We start from the raw sequence: 20,472 nt of genomic DNA, 5'->3' as shown, positions 1-20,472 counted from the left end.
TATTAATCCTACCTGTGCATTGTAATAGCCTGTGAAGCTCCCTTAGCACAGACCCTGAGACCCCTCCCCGACCCTCACCACCAACCCAAGAAATTCTGGGTCAGTAGTTGGCTTCAGACATAGCACAACCCTTAGAGGAGGCAAGAGGGGTCATGTGCTTCAGAAGACCCCAAACATCACAAACACAGAAATACAAAGACATTTTTTGTTTCTTTTCAGCCTCATTTTTTAAAGTTTGGTAATTAATTAAACACACAAAATATATGGGAGCAGGACCACGGCTGAATTGGACCCTCTCATCGAGTGGGGTGGGGTCGGGCCGGGGGATAAAAACTCAGCCAGTGCTCTTTGAAACCAGAGAAAGAGGGGCTGCTTTAGTTGCAAGGTAGCCACCCCACATCCCCGGAAGAGAGAGGACGTGTAGGCGGATGGCGTTCCTGGGGTAACTGTGCTTCCGCCCTCCCCTCTGCGTGGGAGGTAAGTGGAGCGGGTGGCTGGAGTTTCGGGTGGGTAGAAGTGCCTGGCAATCCCGAGTCAGGAAAGTGAACCTGAGGTAAGAGGACCTACCCTCCCCAGGAGCCTGCAGAGCCGGACTGAGGCGGCCGCGTCCTTGAGGGGGCAGGTCCACCACTGCCCGGGAGTCCCCGGCCTGAGTCCCTGCCCTCCTCCTGGAGGTCCAGGCAAACACTTAGGCTTCTGGTGGCAATATGGCCCTCAGGGCCTGGGGGGACCCTTTAGCCTCCAAACCCAGAGCAGTCCTTTGGGACAGGCTGAGGCCCTGGGTGGAAACAAGTGCCAGGTCTTGGGTATCACCTACTTTAAAATTTTTAAATCTATTATTTTAAATAAAGGCATACAGTATGTGGGCCTCCATTCATACTCTTTCCCTAGGCCCCACAAATGTTAGGGATGACCCTGCAGAGACATCGGCAGCTTTAAACACTCAATATGTGATTCTAATAAAAAGCCAAGGTTGAACCCCCGTGTCTGTTGTCCATAGGATAAAATCCTAACCTTTGAGTCTGCAATCTGAGGCCTCGTGATTTCATAGTCCTTTAAAAAGCTTGCTTCTCACCTCCAAAGACTTATTTCCCATTCTGCTCCCTTATGTAAAGCTATTGTGTAGTATATAAAATTGTTCGATCAACATGCCCCTTTCTTTGCATGTACGAAATTTACTTATATTCCAAGACCTAACTTAGATACCACCTCTTCCATGAACCTTTCCTTCATCGTGTAGCTGAGAATAATCTCTCCCTCTTCTGTGCTCCCATATTATTTTTCTGCCCCTTTGCTATAGATCCTTGCATTTTCTACTCTATATTCTATTTATCCCTATATGATTTTGTAACCAGATAGTCTCCTCCTAAAGGGACGAAATCATGTTTGGTTCATTTCTGTGTTCACTGTTAGTTGGACCTTGCACATCATAAACACGCAACCAATTGCTGGTCGAATGTAAATTCTTCAGCTCACTAAATTATTATCCTAGTAGCCAGAGGGACTGCTCAATGTGGGCAGTCTACTCTCTGTACACCAGACTGCCCAAACCTGTTGTGTCATTGACGCTTACAAGGCAGAAACCAAGTGCTGTCCTTTGCCCTCCCCGGCAAGGAATCTGAACCAAAAACAGAAGGAACAAGCTAAGCCTGCACATGATTTCTACGAATAATGGTCACACAGTTGGAGAATGAAAGAGTTGAAGGGCAGGGAGACCCACACCATTGTTTCACCTTTATGTCTACATTCCGTAATGCCTGTAGAACGTCCGTTAAATGATTTGCTCAGGTAAAGACTTGGGCAACTGATTTTTTTCTTGAATGTAAGTATGGCAATGCCATTCACTGCTGCCTTTTCAGTGTAGCGTGAACTTTACAACTTCTAAATTTAAAGTGGGATTGCATTACCTTGCACTATTCTTATCAAAATGGCCATGCACTCAAGGAAACAACTTTGACTTCAAGAGAGTTTCTCTTTGCAAGGTCACTACTAATGGAGCTAGTAAAGATCCCATCCCCCTAATTCTCTTTTAAGATTACCTTCAAGAGTTGGCAGTTGTGCTGTGAAAAAGCTATCCAACTTAGGAGTCTTTTTAAAAAATGCTTGAGAGCAAGACTGAAAAGATCAAAAAGTGGTGGCACTAGTGGTGGTTAACAAAGAAGGGTTTATAAAAAATGGTCTTTATTAAAGGTCAGATGGCTTCATATCTAGAAAATACTTACATGTAAATGTAAAAGGTGAGCTGGGACTCGCTTCTTTAATTGGAAGCCAAGAAAGCGAAAATATTGTTTGAGGTTGTCTGTGGAAATAGATAATAGACAATAGTCCATGGAAATATATCGTCAAGACAAAGGGAGGAGGAGAAAAATGGCCCCTGGGTGTTTTAAGCATGAACAGAAGAATGTAATGGTTTGAATAAATAAAATTGTTTATTAGCAACACTGCAAGATCTGTTAGGAATCAAATATGCAGATAATTCTCACTCAAACACTCAGAAGGCTTCTGAATAATTTCAACCAATAATTGTGCTAGTCACTCAATGCGCCATCTCATTTATTTGTCTCAACAACCCCATGAGGATGCATACTTTAATCTCCTTTTTATTCAGGTGGAAACTCAGGCTTGAAAGGTGCAGTAATTTTTCAAGTCCTGCTGTGCTTATCACTAAATTAGTAATAATAATGGTTGGCATTATTATTAAGTGCTTAATGAGCTTTCTGTGTGTTGGTAAAATTTTCTCTTGTAAACCTCACAGCAGTAACCCTGTGAGGTAGCTATAAATCAAGGCAGTCAAGGCCAGTGAGGTTAAGTACCTTGCCCAAGATCACACACTAGCATGGAAGCAAGCAACCCAAGGCTACAGTGGAAGCACCAGCCACCATTCTATGCTACTTGGAATGTCTTTATTTAGAGGCACAGAGCTGGAATCGGAATCCATGTGTATCTCATTCTGAAATCGTTTCTCTTCACTCTTGTGTTATCACTACTTGTTCTGGAAGTTTTTCTTAACAGAAACGATCCCACTTATGACCACCTAATCGGCACTCCAATTTTGACACCAACTCTGAAGCAATTGGTTAAGAGACCCTAGCATACAGATATTTATGATGTAGTGGGTCTTTTTTTCAAAGCATTTTAACAATCGAGATGAGCATATACTCACTCTGGGATTCCTGTTGAGCATTAAATTGCCTTTTAATTAAGTGAAAAATCAAGTGAATCTAGTCTTAGAGAAAAACTACTTGTCACCTGAAAAGAGATTCAAAGCTGGAAAAAAAAAAAAGTATACATTGGAATAATTTTTTGTCCACTGACAGTTTTCCTTGGCAGAGCCCAGACAGAACTATCATGGCCATAAAACGAAAATTGAAATAGAAATCTTTATTCTCATCAACTATAAAATGTTCTCTTGTTCTTTTATTTTCCAGAAAAATACCTTCTAAGAACTCTTTTATAAGTTCCTCAATATTAGTAATAATAGTATCATTGCATGTGTCCTCATGTGAGAAAATATGGGATACTGCAACAGTGCTGAAACTGTAGCATCTATTAAAAAGAATAAAAGTAGTTAATTTACCATCTAGTGTAAACAAATCACACCACCTAAGATGCTATCACCCAATAGGCCAGTGAAATATTTTCCCTAAGTGATTTCTAGTTAATCAGTTTCTCTTCTTTTTCCTCCTTTTTTTTTCTTCAGTTTTTCTAATCATTTCCCTCCCTACTCGCTAACATCTGTACCTGAATATGAGTAAGTGGGTAACTGAAACTTTTCAGCTTAGCAGATTTTATTAGCAAAATGGTTAGCACCATCATTTGTGATTTTTCTCTCAACATCTAGCAACAAACCTCAGTAGCCAAGTTCTGCTAGCCAGGGACACAATTAGTAGAGACCCCCTCAGTACTCAATAACTCAAACACCACCTGTGTAGAAAGTCTTTCTTTCACTTCTTGGGTTAAAGCTATGATCAAAATGGGGCATGGAGAGGCCGACCTGGTGACGTAGCAGTGAAGTTCGCACGTTCCGCTTCGGCAGCCTGGGGTTCATCAGTTTGGATCCTGGGTTGGGACCTACGCACCACTTATCAAGCCATGCTGTGGCAGGCGTCCCACATATGAAATAGGGCACGGACGTTAGCTGAGGGCCAGTCTTCCTCAGCAAAAAGAGGGGGATCGGCAGCAGATAAAGAACTGAATGAAGGACTTATGTAAGAACTTGATATCTTCTGGAATTGTGTGAAAGAGGCAGTTGAGTAGTCATCATTTTGAACAGAAGTTGCTTTTTAACATTGAAAAAAATGTCTTTTAAGAAGTAGTGATCAAAGGATCAGGAATATTTTTATACTATATACCTATCATTGCTTAAGATATATTCCAAATAATGATACTAAAGTGACTATTTCCTTTGTATTTACAAATTAAAACACTTTCTATCTTTATCAGTTTGAATTTCAGTATTTCCAACAGTTGGCCACATAAGTATTTCTAAAAGCCCAAAAAGAAAACAGTAACAAGTAGTGGTCATTAATACTAGGCCCATTCTGTAGAATCCATGTTATATATGCTGTTTAGACCCCTTAGGGCAGATCCCCAAGGGATCCGTCGAGGGGCTTCCCTGATATCTTGTGCAGACTTTGACGTCTATCTGCATTTTGCTGAGGAAATGCTTTTTGGTTCTCATCGGAATCACAGGAGTGAAAGAAAGTACCCTAGACAATTTTTCTACCTCTCATTAGAGAGAAAAAGTGACCACACTTCTCTCTTTTATTATGCATAAATTAAAACCAATTTTATTCAAACTTTATTTTATAAAGTAGCACTTAGAGAACAAATTTCTGGGAAGGAAAAGATACATAGACAAGTGGTGAAAATTCAGAGTACCAGTAAAGATCCCAGTGAAAGCTACCTTGTCTTTATTATCCAGAGAAGTGTTACGTTACATTCTGTGGTTGATCATCAAACAAGAGTGGAATAAACAGCATTCTTCACTGTTTCATCACTGGTATGCGCCTTGCTCAAAATGTATTAAAAGGGAATATTTTCATCATACTATTACTGGATAATTCAATTAGGCCAATGTTCTGTGGATGTGGAATAATGTAATTTACTATGTTGAATGATTAGCCAATCAGATTTCTCTCATTTTCTAAGGCAATGGATTGACTAAAATGTGACCATAAACAAAATAGATTTTATTAGGCATAATCTACTTTATAAACAAATGAAATTAATTCTTCGCCTGACCTAAAGCTTTGAAAATGAAAGACCAAAATTGAACACATGCTTCCAATTTTGATTCTGTTACTAAGATGACACTTAATATAAAAGTTACAATTTAACTTCCCCTCAAGTATTCCATACTTGAGACTAAATGACTCTTAGAAATATGTTCATCAACAGATGGGAGCCACTTATGGCCTCATAAACTCCAAAGCAAGTGAAATTATCTCAGCAAAATAGAAAGATTACAAGAAAGCCTCATCTGGTTATCTCAGAGATGATTAATGCACTGCATATTGGTTCAATGGTGCAATGAAGATTGACAGATAATCACCCTTCTTCATATAGAGAAATACCGAAGAGAAAAATGCTAGTGATGTATGTTTTTAATCAATCAATAAGCAATTTCAACATGTGCCCTGTGTTTAGAGCTGTGCTAAGTGAGATGGAGGATGTGGAAGAAAGTGCCAACATGGAGCTGTTTGAAAGAGATTTTCTATCTTGAAAGAGAAGACTAACGTACCTTAAATACTGCACAGAATAACAGAGAAGTGGTATTACTTGCTTCCTTGTTAACGACACAGTATAGATAGTGTGGGAGTTTGGAGAAGTCAACAATCAATGAAAAGCAGCCAGGGAAGGATCATGGAGGACTATGAAAACCGAAACTATTCAGATTTGATTCAGCAGGAAATAGAATGTGCAGGTACTGAAAATTTTGGAGTTGAGAAATGACCTCAGGAAGATTAGTGTGGAATTTTCTTAAAACCTGTATTTTCCTTTTCGTTCCATCTCTACTGATACCAGCCACCAGTCTCTCTCCAAGTTACTCTGACTGACTCGTACTTCTTCTCTTACCAGCCCCAGTCCATGATCCACCTGGCCATGAGACTGAGCTTTATGGATCTCAACCACATCGTGCTATCCCCCTGTCTAAAACCTCCAATGGCTTATATTGCCCCCCTGATAAAATGCAAAGTCCTTCGCGTGATCTCCACGATCTGATATTCCTGCAAGATGTGGTCCTGCCCTCCTTTTTTATTTCATCTTGTGTCACTGGGCCCTTCTCACTCATGTGACAGCCACAGCCTTCCCTCTGTCCTTCCACCCCGCCCAGCTCATTCCCACATGATGGCCCTTTGCACTTGCTACCCCTAGCTGAAATGCTCTGCTCCCAGATCTTGCTTTCCTTCTTGTCGTTCGGATCTCAGCTCAAGCAGCTTCTCCACAGATGGATCTTACCTGGATATCTGTTTAATGTAGTCTCTCCCACTCTCATCCTTCTGCTAACACTCTATCACATCAGTCTGTTCTAGTGTTTACATCACAGTCATCGCTATCAAAATTTTTTTGTTCATTCATTTGTTTGCTTGTTCATTGTCAACCTTCACCCACAAGAACCTGAGTACCATGAGAACAGGACCCCCATCAGAGATGTTTGCCCCTCTAACCCCTATACCATTAAATAGTGCACATATTAGATGCTCAATAAATACTTCTCGAATAAATGCATTGCTTAATTAATTCTGCTGTCAGGCTATGACAATAGTCTGGGCATGAAAAAAAAGTGTCTAAGTGGTATATTGATAGTGGGAATGAACAGCTTGGAGGAAAGAGGAATAGAGTTTTGTGTCTGAACAGGGGAAATGAATGAACAATCTAAGACAAGGATTAACACAAGGTCCCTAGAGTCACTGCAGAAGAGTGACACTCTTGGCAGAGATGCAAAAGTTGTGGTTAGAAGCCATTTAATGAGTATATACCACATATTGGGCATTATGTATTTATTCTCTTTATTTTTCACAACTCTGTTAGGTAGCCATCATTATCTCTGTTTTATAGGTAGGAGGTTGGGTCAACTACCCCAAGCTGTTTAGTTAGGTATCCTGTTCCAGTGAGTGAGTTTGATTTGGTAGAAAAGTACTGATTTAAGGTCACTTGACAGTTGCAAGTAAAGCATGAAGTCTGGTCTTCAGAACTACCTCCCTCCCATTTCACAAGTTGTTGGGCTGCAGTAGGTGTGGAATATGTGTCTCACAACCTACCTTGGCACACAGCGGTTCTTTTCCAAATTAGTCTGGGCACATGTAGACTGCCAAGGTTGTCTTCCTCATTCCGCAACCGTGCAGGGCTGGGGTCCAGGAATACGTTGAAGACACTGAGCAGAAAAGTGACTGGAGGAAGGTAGGAGATGAGATTAGTAGAGCAGGATGATACCAGTTACCTTGGAGACGACCACCTGAACGGTGATACAGCCCCCGAGAAACTAACCAAAATGCAGGACACAAACATTTTTTGCTTCCGTCTTTTTGGCTACTCATCTGATAAGTTACTACCTAGAACATGGGAACTAGATTTTGCTAAAAATGAGTTTCATACTAGGGGCCCAGAGAGACAATCCTGCTGATGAGTCTGGGGAGTTAGGAGATGCTGTGACTGAACACTCAGGTGTCCTCTTAATCGTGGCAGGAAATAGATGGTTTTCCTCAATGTATAAATCCCCATGGAAATGACATCACAGAGCTGGTGTCTCAGTGATAAAAAGCCATGGGGACCAGGATCACTGGTCACTGGGATGTTATCTGGGACTGAAAGATGTCTTCAACGTCCCTGCTTTCATCTCGGATCCAGGCACACAGCTCACAAGTGCTCACACATTATTGTTTTTTCCCAGATTTGCAGCCACTAAAATGCCAAGATATAAAACATGTTTTTCTTGAAAAGGCCACCATGGATGGAGGGAAGACGTCATCACTCCATAGCTACTAAGTCTGGATGTATGTGTTTCTAATGGGAGCGTAGAGGCAGAAGAGGAAATAAAGACACCGTGCGGATAAGGAGCTTTGTTCTAAGGCTGGCATAAAAGCTGAGCAGATGATCACAAGCCCTGTTTGGCAAGAGACCCAAAGTCTGGGCAGCACTAGCTTACATCATGGTTTTCTAGAAGCAAGAGCCCAGTACCCACTTGGCCATGCTAAGCATTTGGGGTTGTTCAGCAGAGCAGCAGTTCCTGGTACCCAACATATAGAATTCAAATTGGAGGAGAGAAGCAACCACAGGGTGGGTGATGCCCACTGTCCGCTCTAACTAGAGTTGACTCAGGCACATTTGGCCACCTCAACGTAGCCCTGTGCAGAGGACAGTAGGCACTTGGATCGAATAGCAAGGAAGCCCTCTTCTAATCACAGTGATGGCACTGAGAACCCTGTGAGTAAACGTGTGTTATACAAGAGAAACACAAGGTTTGGAGCCAGAATTTTAATTCCAGCTCTAGCAGTTGCCAGTTATAAGACACTGAGCAAGTTTAATGGAAACAGGATTATGAGCCCCTGACAGAGCTGGAGTGAGGGTTAATTTGTACAGCACCTGGCACAAGTGAAGCACTCTGTCACTACTGATCCCAAACCCACTGTCACCATTCATTCTCTCCCAGCAGCCTTGGTCCAGGAGCTTTCCTTTAACTGAAGGAGACTGGAGCCCTGGCAAGGGCCAAGATAGGCAAACCAAACTTCGCTGCCAATTAGTATAAATGCATCCCTCCTCGCTCGGGAGGGAGCATGCACTGGACCTGAGATTCTCAATATATAGGTCACGAGTCACAAGTGAGGCAAGAGGGTCTTCCCATTGGTCTGGGAACTAGTCCAGAAGCACTAATCTTTTCTTTGGTTTTCATGGGTGAATGGCACTCAAATCCATCCACTTCCATCTTGGTATAGTATTGGCTATAGGCTAGTTACTAGTGGCCTACCATTATAGGAGGCCCTAAGAAAATCCCCATATGGAGCCTGAGACTTCCTTCCCCCTGCTGTGGACAGTTTTCCTTTGTGTGCGGAGTAGATGGAATTAATAAGCTATGATATTATCTCTGAGTAAGGTATGCCCAGATGTGTTTGTACCATCCAAGGAGCAGAGTACAGAACTGTAGTCAGGAGGGAGGGTGACGATGCCGTGTCTGAAGGACCTTTAGAGAATTATGCTTGCTTGCCTTATGATGTCTGTGTCTCTATATATAGACTAGGTAGAATCCTGTCCATCAGTGTCTCTATATAGACAATTGTGGTAGATGTCAACACCAGCCCTGCCAGTGTCACTGCTGCTCTCGCAGTTGACATTGCTGTTCCCAGGGCTCAAGTAGATTGGGACTAGTAGGTAAGGGGTGGGGGAAGGCACAGGAAGGGTTGGGCCGCCTCCAGGCCCCCTCGCCTCCACCAGTTGCACAGTTGCACTTACCTAGGCTGGGCTGCAGGTGGCAGGCACCCCTCTGTGACCCTCCCAAGTCCAGCGGGAGCTCAATCTATTCCAGCTCTGGGGAATGAGGTTGTACAGACACTGAAGACTCTCACCTCAGGCTAACAGATCAGGACCAGTGCAGCTCACACCTGGCCTTGCAAAGAAAGGGGGACCAAAAGGAGAGACCATGCCCCTGGTCATAGAGGCTTCTTAGTAGCCATTTCAATGACATCTTAAATCCAGTACCATCATCTTCAGGAGAAACAACCTATTTTGGAAACCAAAAAAAAGCTTTAGGGGCCGGCTCTGTGGCTGAGTGGTTAAGTTTGCATGCTCCGCTGCAGCGGCCCAGGGTTCGGATCCTGTGCGCGGACATGGCACCACTCATCAGGCCACGTTGAGGCGGCGTCCCACATCCCACAACTAGAAGGACCTGCAACTAAGATATACAACTGTGTACAGGGGGCGTTTGGGGAGATAAAGCAGAAAAAGAAAAAAAACGAAAGATTGGCAACACTTGTTAGCCCAGGTGCCAATCCTTAAAAAAAAAAAAAATGAAGGTTGGCAACAGTTGTTAGCCCAGGTGCCAATCTTAAAAAAAAAAAAGCTTTAAAATGTATAATTAATAAAATAATATTCTTAAAATAAATGTGATAAAATTTATCTTAATGCATGAATATATAAAACCTTACAAATCTCCATTTGATCATCACTTTGTTTCATTAGAGATTTGTTTGCTCTGACCCCCTCATATGGTAACTCACTCTACTCCTCCTTACCTCTCTTTCTTTCTGCTTTGCTGCTAGCTTATGTCTTACACTCTTCCTTTGCATTCTGTCTCAAACTGAAATCGCAAAAAGAAACCCTTCTCAGCGTGGCCTTGGGATCCCCATGCATGATCTGGCCACAGACAGCCCTCTCTTCCTCGTGCAGCGCCCAGGTAACCCATGGTAGCACTGAAGAGTGAGTGGCCTGCTCTAGACTGAGAGGGTTGGGCCAGACTTTGGGGAGGCAGCCTTGAGCAAAGCTGAGTTGTCAAACACGCAGGCAAAGTAAGCCCAAGGGGCGTGTGTGTCACTCAAAGGTGCTGACACAGGCAAATCTGATCTGGGGCTGGCAGATGCTTAACCAAATAAGACAAATGGAATGTGTTCCTGCCACTGTCACTGCTGCTCTCATGCTGGCATTACTGTTCCCAGGGCTTAAGTAGCTTGGACTAGTTGGCAATGTGTGGGGAAGAGGCAGGCCCTCAGGTATACGCTGCATCCTGGGATTGGGCTCTCCCCCGTGCTGGACCCCTCAGCCCTACCATTATCTTGACTCAGCTCTTGGGCTCTGCTTCTCTTTATGGCTGCTCTTAATTTTATTTCTTCTTTACCAGTAAGTGACCAAACTTCTCCATATTTTCCAGTCTGGAGTCCAGAGGGGAAATGGACTAATGGATTTAGCTAGTGACTGTCCACACACCTGGGCAGAGGCTATTGCCCCAGGCCCTCTCATTGGCTGCCAGCTGGCCTGTGGATAAGCTGCCCTTAGGGCAGGTGCCCATTCCTAATTGAATTAGTGTCCATCCCTCTTGTTGCTTACATGAACAGGAGCTGTTGCCGTGGTCATTTCAATCCGAGGTTGGGAAGGCGGGCATTCTGGATGACCTGTCCCGTGTAAAGGGAGAATCAGAGAAGAAAGCACAGAGACAAGATGCTTTAACATTTTGGAGAAACCTACTGATGTCAGATTCTGCATTAGGTGCTTTATAACTGCATCTATCTAATTAATGTTCAGAAAGACTCATCTTTCCCTGCCATTTGAGGTGGAGATTTTACATGACTTTGGGTAAGTGGATACAAAGAGGAGGCTTTGGTTGATATGACTCGAAATTCAGTGTTCTTTATACTCTGCTGATCTAGTCAGCCACTGTGCTCCTGGCCTCACAATAGCCTTCTTCTGTCTTACACTTCCATCTCCATCCTATGACACCCCAACTTCCTCCTCCACTGCTGACCCATGTCTCTGACCCTCCCTGACCCCGTAGTCCACCCCAGTCAGTCTCCAATTCCTGTGTCACCTCATGGACTCGTTCCCCTTGCCTAGGAAAATCTCTTGCTTGTTAATCCATGCCCATAACAACAGCCCCTACCCTAAAAAAGAAAAGTGTACACTTAGGCATTCCAACCCAAGGCAGCTGGTCCTTCTTCTCCGCTGTACTCCTGAAAACAAGAGCAAGAACTGCCTAGCAACTGAACTCTAGAACAAGCTGTCAGAGTCAGAGTGCCCTCCATTTCCTCCAGAACCCTCTGAAATAGCCTCACTATTATTGTTGTTCATCTTCAAAGCAAAAGGAGAAGAGGCTGGCTGACAAATACTAATTTTAGAAAACTAAACACCAACCTGGAGATAATAAAGAACCATATTCCAGATCTATTAGCTATCTAAAGTTCCAGTAAAATAGCAAAATCCTAGTAGTCAAACATCCACTTATTCTTCTTTCATGCCAAATGTAATTGACTGGATTTTGTCATTCTCATTCACATTTGACATGTGCAACACAACGCAGGAGATGAAATAGGGAGGACTGAACATTTTGAATGTATTTCACTTTATCAAGTTGCAGCTTCCCATTAAGTTTTGAGTTTCTTTAAAAAGCAAGGTCTTCTGTTAATTAAATCCCCCTAAGTTGGACTTAGAGAACTGTTCCCTGTTCCTAACTTCTCCACTGACTTTACAGAGTGACCTTGGGCAAGATAGACACAAGTCTATCTTTATCTGTAAATTTGAAAACAAAAAAATAGCCTCATTTTCTCAACAAAACTTAGAAGGAAGATCAAATGATAAATCTATAACAGCATATTGAACCCGCTGGGGAGAAGCCTTATCTCCTTGTATACGTTAACGTTCTGTCTGTTGTCAGTTTCTGATGGTCTTGCCAAACCAGAGAGCAGCCCAATTCTCAGTGGAAACTTCCCTGGATCTTCACAGGCTACATCCTCAGTCCTCATATTTTAAGCTTCTTTGGCTTTAAGGGAAAAAAATGGAAAGGAATTAAATCCAAAATTGAAAGCATTGGCAAATAAAATCATAATTTCAATCCTTGCATCCAAGATGACCATAGAAATTAGCTTGTTGGATCAACTTGAATAGCCTCACTACCAATCTGTTGCTTTGCGTGTATGCAGTTTAAATGATTTGAAGATTGCAGCCTGGAGAGGCTAAAACTCACCAGTTTCTCTCTAACCCGGAGTGTTCATTATTCCCTCCTATTACCTATAATTGTGCTTTCCTTTCTTGTTTTCTTTCTTTGCCTTTGCCTCCACTTCAATTGATTTTTTTCTTTCCCATTCTGTCTCTCAATTGTCTTCATCCTTCTTTCTTCCTCTCATCTTTATCTCCATTGAACATACATCATATCCTCTTAACTTTGTGAAGTGTTAGAGAGAGAAGAGGAGGAAGAGATGAAAAAAGCAGAGGAAAACACTATTATTCACCTAGAAAATGGTTGTCACCTAGAGATAATAATTAAATATTTATTGAATAAATCAATAAAGATACATAATATTTATAGAAAACATACTTTGTGCTAAGCACTCTCTACACATATTTCCTATAATTCAGCTACCCTATGAGGTAGATACTACTATTATCCCCATTTTACAGACAAGGAAACCAAAGGTCCTAAATAAAATACGGGCCTGTCCCATGGCCTAGTGGTTAAGTTTGGCACACTCTGCTTCGGTGGCCTGGGTTTGCTTCCGGGGCACAGACCTTCACCATTCGTTGGTGGCCATGTTGTGGCAGCAACCCAGATACAAAAAATAGAGGAAGGTTGGCACAGATGTTAGTTCAGGGCAAATCTTCCTCAAGCAAAAAGAGGAAGATTGGCAACAGATGTTAGCTCAAGGAAGATCTTCTTCAGCAAAAAAAAAAAAAAAAAAGAAGAAGAAGAAGAAGAAAAACAAAAAAAATTTAGGAAAAGAAAAAGAAAATAGGTTAGTCAAGGTTCTCCAGATAGAAAATGATGGAACAGGGACACAAAACCAGGTCCGTATGACTCAAAATCCAGGTTCTCAACTACTGTACTCTCATGACAGGTATGTGCTTGCTGCTTTACTTACATCAATTCATTCAATGGCCATTAAACAGGGAATAGATTGCTTGATATATGATGCAGCTGAAAAAAGTCATAAATGACTAAGACTGAGATTTGAAGTACAGCATTAGCAATAGCTGTGTTACCTTGAGCAAGTTACCTGGACTCTCTGAGCTTCAAGCCCTTTATCTGTAAAATGAACATATCCCATATCCATGTCTCGTCTTGGGTTGATGCACTGATTAAATCAGCTTGCTCCATGCGCCAGCCTTTTATCAAGGCAAACAAAATGCAGAAGAATATTCAAGAGAGAGGAAACACATCACAGAGACAGGAAATGGAAATGATTTTGCACGGTACACACCTTCTCCAAGAAACCCTCCCTGACTTCCAAGCCAGGCTTAAACGCCACTTTTATGCTCTCCTAGCATCACATTCTTCTTGTGTCTATCACCTGCCCTAAGTACAGTAATTCTTGATTTTCTTTTCTGTGTCTCTCTCCCCTACCCTGACCCCGAGGCTGCCCCATAGGAGTGGGGACCAAGTCTGGCTCACTAGCTATACCTCCAACTGCAGCCCAGCGCCTCATACACAGTAAGTGCTCAGGAAATATTTGCTTGATGAGTAACTGAAGATGGAAGAGTGGGAGGTGAGGATGGAGAAGGAGACAGGGACAGATGGCACTGGATGTTAGGACTGATTACTCACACTTTTCCCAGTTGTCCCAGAGTCCTGTTGGAAATGCAGGCACAGTCTTCACTCCTCTCATAACTAAGCAATCAGCTTCTGATGCCCTTGACCTGAGGTTTGAGAGCGGTCGCTGTGGCACAGAGGGATCACGCAGAGATACACTGATCTGTATCCCTAGAAAGGACCAGCTTTCAAGCATCCCATCCACTCCCATCATTACTCTTTCTAGTGATTAGAACTTCATGATGGTGTCAAGAAATGTAACTGCACTCATAACTAGATTCAAGGTAAATCAGAAAAGTTTCGTTATAAAAGCAATACTATATAATTAAACTAGAAAAATTGTTAAAGCTAAATGATAAGGGAAAAAATCACCATCTAATGACTGCTATTATCATCATCAAATTTGTCTGTTAATTGCCCACCAAAGTCTCCCCACAACAGACACAGTCCACAATATTTAGGACACTCTCAGAAATGGCACCATCAGCACAACTTCATAGTCAGCATGAAAGACACAGAGCTGACGGCAGGCATATTTACCATAAGTGCTGTCTTTCAACTTTGTAAAACCAAGCAATACTTCTTAGCTGGAAGCAAATAAATTCTTCCTGAAAGATGGCCATCATAATGTCGCTTGCTATGTGCCGGGAACTTTTATAAGCATTTTGCTTATATTAACTCATTTGATCTTCACCACCTTTGGGAAAGTGACTGCATTGTCCCCACTTTTCAGATAAAGTAACTGAGTCCTGGCAAGGCGAAGAAGCTTACCCACAGTCACTGCTCAACCAAAGCCCACTGCGCTCTTGGCCATTCCAGTGGTGTCTGTCATTTTCAGGAGAAACTGGAAACCAGACTTGTTCCTACAACTCAAGGTTGGGTCCACACCAAGCCCTGAAGCTGCCAGTGGGGACTGTCACATTCCCACCCTTTTGGATTCTGAATCTCACAAAAGGGCTTCTGGGGGTTTTACACTTCTTCCTACTGCATCTCTGGTCCAGACTGGATTTGTGGAGGTGCCTGACTTCTCTTATACAAGGAGGAAGGCAGAGTCCCAGGCCCTCTAAGGAGCTCAGACAAGAAGAGGAAAGCATTTATTTGCACCACGAGCCGGTCATTACAGTGTCACTCACAGGCTCCTCTTCCCCGTCATCGCTCTCCCAGTGGTGGACTCCTTCGCATCAGCGCCTAGATCCTCCTCTTTACTCCGCAAGGTACGATGAGAACAGGAAAAGTCTTTGAGCTCAGAAAAAAAAAAAAACTGGGCTGACAAATTGTCCTTTTTTTCTCAAGTTGTGTGACTTAAACAAATTAATATTTGTGAGGCTCCATTTCTTCATCTGGAAAATGGAAGTGAAAGATTATCGCAGCAATAGGTAGCAGTGTGTGCGCTGGCTCTGGCACGTAGCAGGCACTCAGTAAACGGCAGACGTTGTGAGCATTTCTATGCTCTGTCCAGGCAATGCCTGCAAGGCCCATAAATCCAGCTAGCACCTCCACCAGCCAACGCCTCCCAAATCTGTATACCCAGCTTTGGAGTTCTAATATCAACATCCAGATCTCCCGAGGGCGCCTCACAATCAAGATCTGAAATTGAAGGGAGTGAATACCCACACCTACCCCATAGCCTCTCCTACTCCCTGCTACTCCTATTTGCTCTCTGGGAAATGGGAAGCCATTCTTTACGCTTCCTTCGCTCCAGCTCTTCCAGGCTGATCAGTTTCCTAAATTTGCCTCAAATAATTCCCTTTTTATTCATTTTGACCCCATTGTCTCTGTTCCTCTCTGAAGAATCCCTGATGGACAGTCAATCACAGTTGTCTTCTAGATGATCCCCGTCCTCCCAGCCACACCTCCTCACCGCTGCTAGAATGTTCATTCTAAGTCCCTGCCTTATTGGAAACCCTGTCACCTGTGTGGCAAAGTCTAGACTCTATGTGGGCACAAGGCCCTCCTGGAGTGAATCCCAACCCTGCCTGCCTCTCCCTCTCATCTGAACCTGGTCCCCAAGTGTCCCTTCAATGGTGGCATATACCGACTTCCCCATCTCCGGCTTGTCCACCTGCAACGTCCCACATCATCCTCTCAGACTCATGTCAGGCATCACCTCCTCTGCAAAACTTGCCCCCAAAAATCTCTTGACAAAAATTAAGTACTCTTTTCTCTGTTTCCCAAATACCCTATGCATCCTTTCATTATGGCAATTATCATATTTTTTGCGTAAACTGCTATTTTTATCAATCCAATTGAACTTTTTTATAAAAACAATTTTTTTCAAATATTTTTTGAAAACAAGTTTTTACCAAAACAATATCAAAACAAAACCGTTATATCGAAACAATTGAACTAGGTTTATAACACTGCACACTGATCTTTAACAAACTTAAAGTACATGGGAGAGATAGTTGCCTAACCAACTAACTATAACAACTAACTAGGGTAAAATAAAAAGTGCTAAGCAGAAGACAACACTCAAACTGAGTCACACTTGTCTTTATTCCCTGCACTCCCATGTGTGCTCTCCCGAGCTCCGATAGTACATTGCTGTGGCCCTTGCCACCATGGTAATAGATTAATTCATTGGGCAATTTTTTGCTTAATATGTATTTTCCATATAAGAATATCATCTCCATGTGGGCAAGGACCACGGTGGTCATGTGCTGCCATCCCCGACATCTAGCACAGCACCTGATGTGTAGGATACGCTCCATGACTTTGAGGGCAAGAGAAGAAGAGCAATTAATTCCAGTGTCGAAGATCAGAGAAGACTTCACAGGAGGCATAGTGACACAGAGGCCTAAAAACCAAGAGGAATGACCTTTCAGTTTTACTCCAGAGTTAATGGATATTCCACAAATTTTTTTCATTAGACTTCTTCGAATACTTCTTTTTTTTCTCTGTAGTTATACATCTTTCAATGGACTTGGCAATAATATCAACTCTTGAAAGATACTTATGGAAAATTATGGCTTTCTGCCATAGTTTACAACTTAGCTGTGGTTAAAAGACTTTCTCCAGTGAGAAAATCAAATAATGTGAGCTGGAAAACAATTACTTTCTGTACGGGTGGTACAGACTAAGTTTTAAAGTTGTTTCAAAGAGAGTGGAATGTCTCGCTGGAGACCTGAGTGGTTTGCATGGAAAAAGCAGGATTTTATATCAGCCTAGGATATTTGGAAAGTGCTGAGAAAGGGGGAGGACATGGGTAGGGGATGCTGAGAGCCTGATGGAAGCAAGTAGAGGATAGGGAACATGTCAAGAGAGGAGCAAAGCACACAGTGACAAGAGGGTTCATGGTGACAGGCCACCAATGCCAGCTAAGGGATCTGTTTCTTTCAACAATGTTTTGTAGTTTTCGGTGTACAGATCTTTCACCTCTTTGGTTAAGTTTATTCCTAGGTATTTTATTCTTTTTGTTGCAATTGTAAATGGGATTGTATTCTTAATTTCTCATTCTGCTGCTTCATTGTTAGTGTATAGAAACGCACCAGATTTTTGTACATTGATTTTGTATCCCGCAACTTGAATGTATTCCTTTATTATTTCTAAAAGTTTTTTAGTGGACTCTTTAGGGTTTTCTAGATATAAAATCATGTCATCTGCAAAGAGTGAGTGACAGTTTCACTTCTTCTTTTCCAATGTGGATCCCTTTTATTTCTTTTTCTTGCCTGATTGCTCTGGCTAGGACTTCCAATACTATATTAAATAAGAGTGGTGCAGTGGGCATCCTTGTCTGGTTCCTGTTCTTAGAGGGATAGCTTTCAGTTTTTCTCCATTGAGAATGATATTTGCTGTGGGTTTGTCATATATGGCCTTTATTATGTTGAGGTATTTTCCTTCTATACCCAATTTATTTAGAGTTTTTATCATAAATGGATGCTGTATCTTGTCAAATGCTTTCTCTGCATCTATTGAGATAATAATGTGATTTTTATTCTTGATTTGTTAATGTGGTGTATCACGTTCATAGATTTGCGGATGTTGAACCATCCCTGCATCCCCAGAATGAAACCCACTTGATCATGATGTATGATTTTTTTAATGTATTGTTGTATTTGATTTGCTAGTATTTTGTTGAGGATTTTTGCATCAATGTTCACCAGTGATATTGGCCTGTAATTTTCTTTTTTTGTGTTGTCCTTGTCTGGTTTTGGAATCAGGATAATGTTTGCTTTGTAGAAGGAGTTAGGAAGCCTCCCCTCCTCTTCAATTTTTTGGAAGAGTTTGACAAGGATAGGTATTAAGTCTTCTTTGAACGTTTGGTAGAATTCACCAGGGAAGCCATCTGGTCCTGGACTTTTATTTTTTGGGAGGTTTTTAATTGCTGTTTCGATCTCCTTACTGGTGATCGGTCTATTCAATTTTTCTACATCTTCTTGGTCCAGTTTTGGAAGGTTGTATGTTTCTAAGAATTTATCCATTTCTTCTAGATTATCCAATTTGTTGGTGTATAGCTTTTCATAGTATTCTCTTATTATCTTTTGTATTTCTGAGGTGTCCATTGTAATCTCTCCTCTTTCGTTTCTGATTTTATTTACTTGAGCCTTCTCTTTTTCTTGGTGAGTCTAGCTAAGGGTTTGTCAATTTTGTTTATCTTTTCAAAGAACCAGCTCTTGGTTTCATTAATTTTTTCTATTGTTTTTTTAATCTCTATTTCGTTTATTTCTGCTCTGATTTTTATTATTTCCTTCCTTCTGCTGATTTTGGGCTTTGTTTGTTGTTCTTTTTCCAGTACCTTTAGGTGCACTTTTAGATTGTCTATTTGGGATTTTTCTTCTTTGTTGAGGTAGGCCTGAATTGCTATAAACTTCCCTTGTAGAACCTCTTTTGCTGTATCCGAGAGATTTTGGCATGTCGTGTTTTCATTTGTCTCCAGGAATTTTTTTATTTCTTCTTTGATTTCTTCGTTGACCCAATCATTGTTCAGTAGCATTTTGTTCAATCTCCACATTTTTGTAGCTTTTCTGGTTTTCTTTCTGTAGTTGATTTCCAGTTTCATACCTTTGTGTTCAGAAAAGATGCATGGTATTATTTCGATCTTCTTAAATTGATTGAGACTTGTTTTGTGGCCTAATATGTGATCAATCCTGGAGAATGTTCCATGGGCATTTGAAAAGAATATGTATTCTGTGGTTTTTGGATGGAATGTTCTGTATATATCTACTAAGTCCATCTGGTCTAATGTGTCCTTTAAGGTGAGTGTTTCCTTATTGATCTTCTGTTTGGATGATATATCCATTGGTGTAAGTGGAGTGTTAAAGTCCCCTACTATTATTGTGTTACTGTCTATTTCTCCTCTTATGTCTGTTAATAGTTGCTTTATATATTTAGGTGCTCCTATGTTGGGTGCGTAGATATTTACAAGTGTTATATTTTCTTGTTGGATTGTTCCCTTTATCATTATGTAGTGCCCATCTTTGTCTCTTATTACAGTTTTTGATTTAAAGTCTATTTTGTCTGATATAAGTATTGCTACCCCCTCTTTCTTTTCTTTGCCATTTGCATGGAATACCTTTGTCCATCCTTTCACTTTCAGTTTGTGAGTGTCTGTAGGTCTGAAGTGTGTCTCTTGTATGCAGCATATACATGGATCTTGTTTTTTTATCCAGTTGGCCACCCTATGGCATTTGATTGGAGTATTTAGTCCATTGACATTTAAAGTAGCTATTGATAAATATGTATTTATTGCCATTTTGTCACTTTTTCTTTTTTGGGGGGTGTTTTAGTAGTTCTTCTCAGTTCCTTTCTTTTTCTCTTGCTCTCTTCACTTGTGGTTTGATGGCTATCTTCAGTAATATGTTTGATTTCTTTTGTCTTACTTTTTTTCCTGCTTGTTACAGGTTTCTGGTTTGTGGTTACCATGAGGATCCTATTTAATATACTATGCATATAACAGTCTACATTGAGTAGATAGACTCTTTAGCTTGACCTCTTTCTAAAAGCTCTACTTTTTCACTCCCCTCCTCCCACATTATATGTTTTTCTCATCATATATAGTCTTTTGTTTAGTGTGTGTATATCCATTACCCTCTTATCATTGGAATAGGTAATTTTAGTACATTTGTCTTTTAACCTTCATATTACCTTCACAGGTAGTTGATCTGCTGCCTTTACTATACTTTTACCTTACAAGTGATTTTATTGCCTGTTTTTTCTTGTTGTTGTTTTGGGGTTTTTTGATAATTTTTTTTCTCTTATCTCTATTTGTGGTCATTACTTTCCCACTTAAATAAGTCCCTTCAGCA

At 41.5% G+C, this 20,472-nt stretch overlaps 1 protein-coding gene and 1 long non-coding RNA gene across 9 annotated transcripts in view; one reads left to right on the top strand and one right to left on the bottom strand.

The window, feature by feature from the left end:
* LOC106780943 (uncharacterized) overlaps window positions 1–15,740 on the bottom strand; it is a 70,635-nt gene extending 54,895 nt beyond the window's left edge. Inside the window, exons 1-7 of the long non-coding RNA XR_011441456.1 lie at window positions 14,768–15,740; window positions 14,243–14,398; window positions 13,695–13,803; window positions 12,712–12,863; window positions 11,038–12,463; window positions 9,451–9,599; window positions 7,266–7,394 (exon numbers count right to left, since the gene is read on the bottom strand). This is a non-coding gene — a long non-coding RNA (uncharacterized lncRNA). The remainder of the gene's footprint in view (window positions 1–7,265; window positions 7,395–9,450; window positions 9,600–11,037; window positions 12,464–12,711; window positions 12,864–13,694; window positions 13,804–14,242; window positions 14,399–14,767) is intronic.
* The window catches only part of CHST9 (carbohydrate sulfotransferase 9), a 250,381-nt gene that overhangs the window by 221,308 nt on the left and 8,601 nt on the right, over window positions 1–20,472 (top strand). The window lies entirely within an intron of this gene.

The sequence above is a fragment of the Equus caballus genome, chromosome 8, assembly GCF_041296265.1.
Source record: "Equus caballus isolate H_3958 breed thoroughbred chromosome 8, TB-T2T, whole genome shotgun sequence".
Lineage (NCBI taxonomy): Eukaryota > Metazoa > Chordata > Mammalia > Perissodactyla > Equidae > Equus > Equus caballus.
This window is presented reverse-complemented; position numbering and strand designations above follow the sequence as displayed.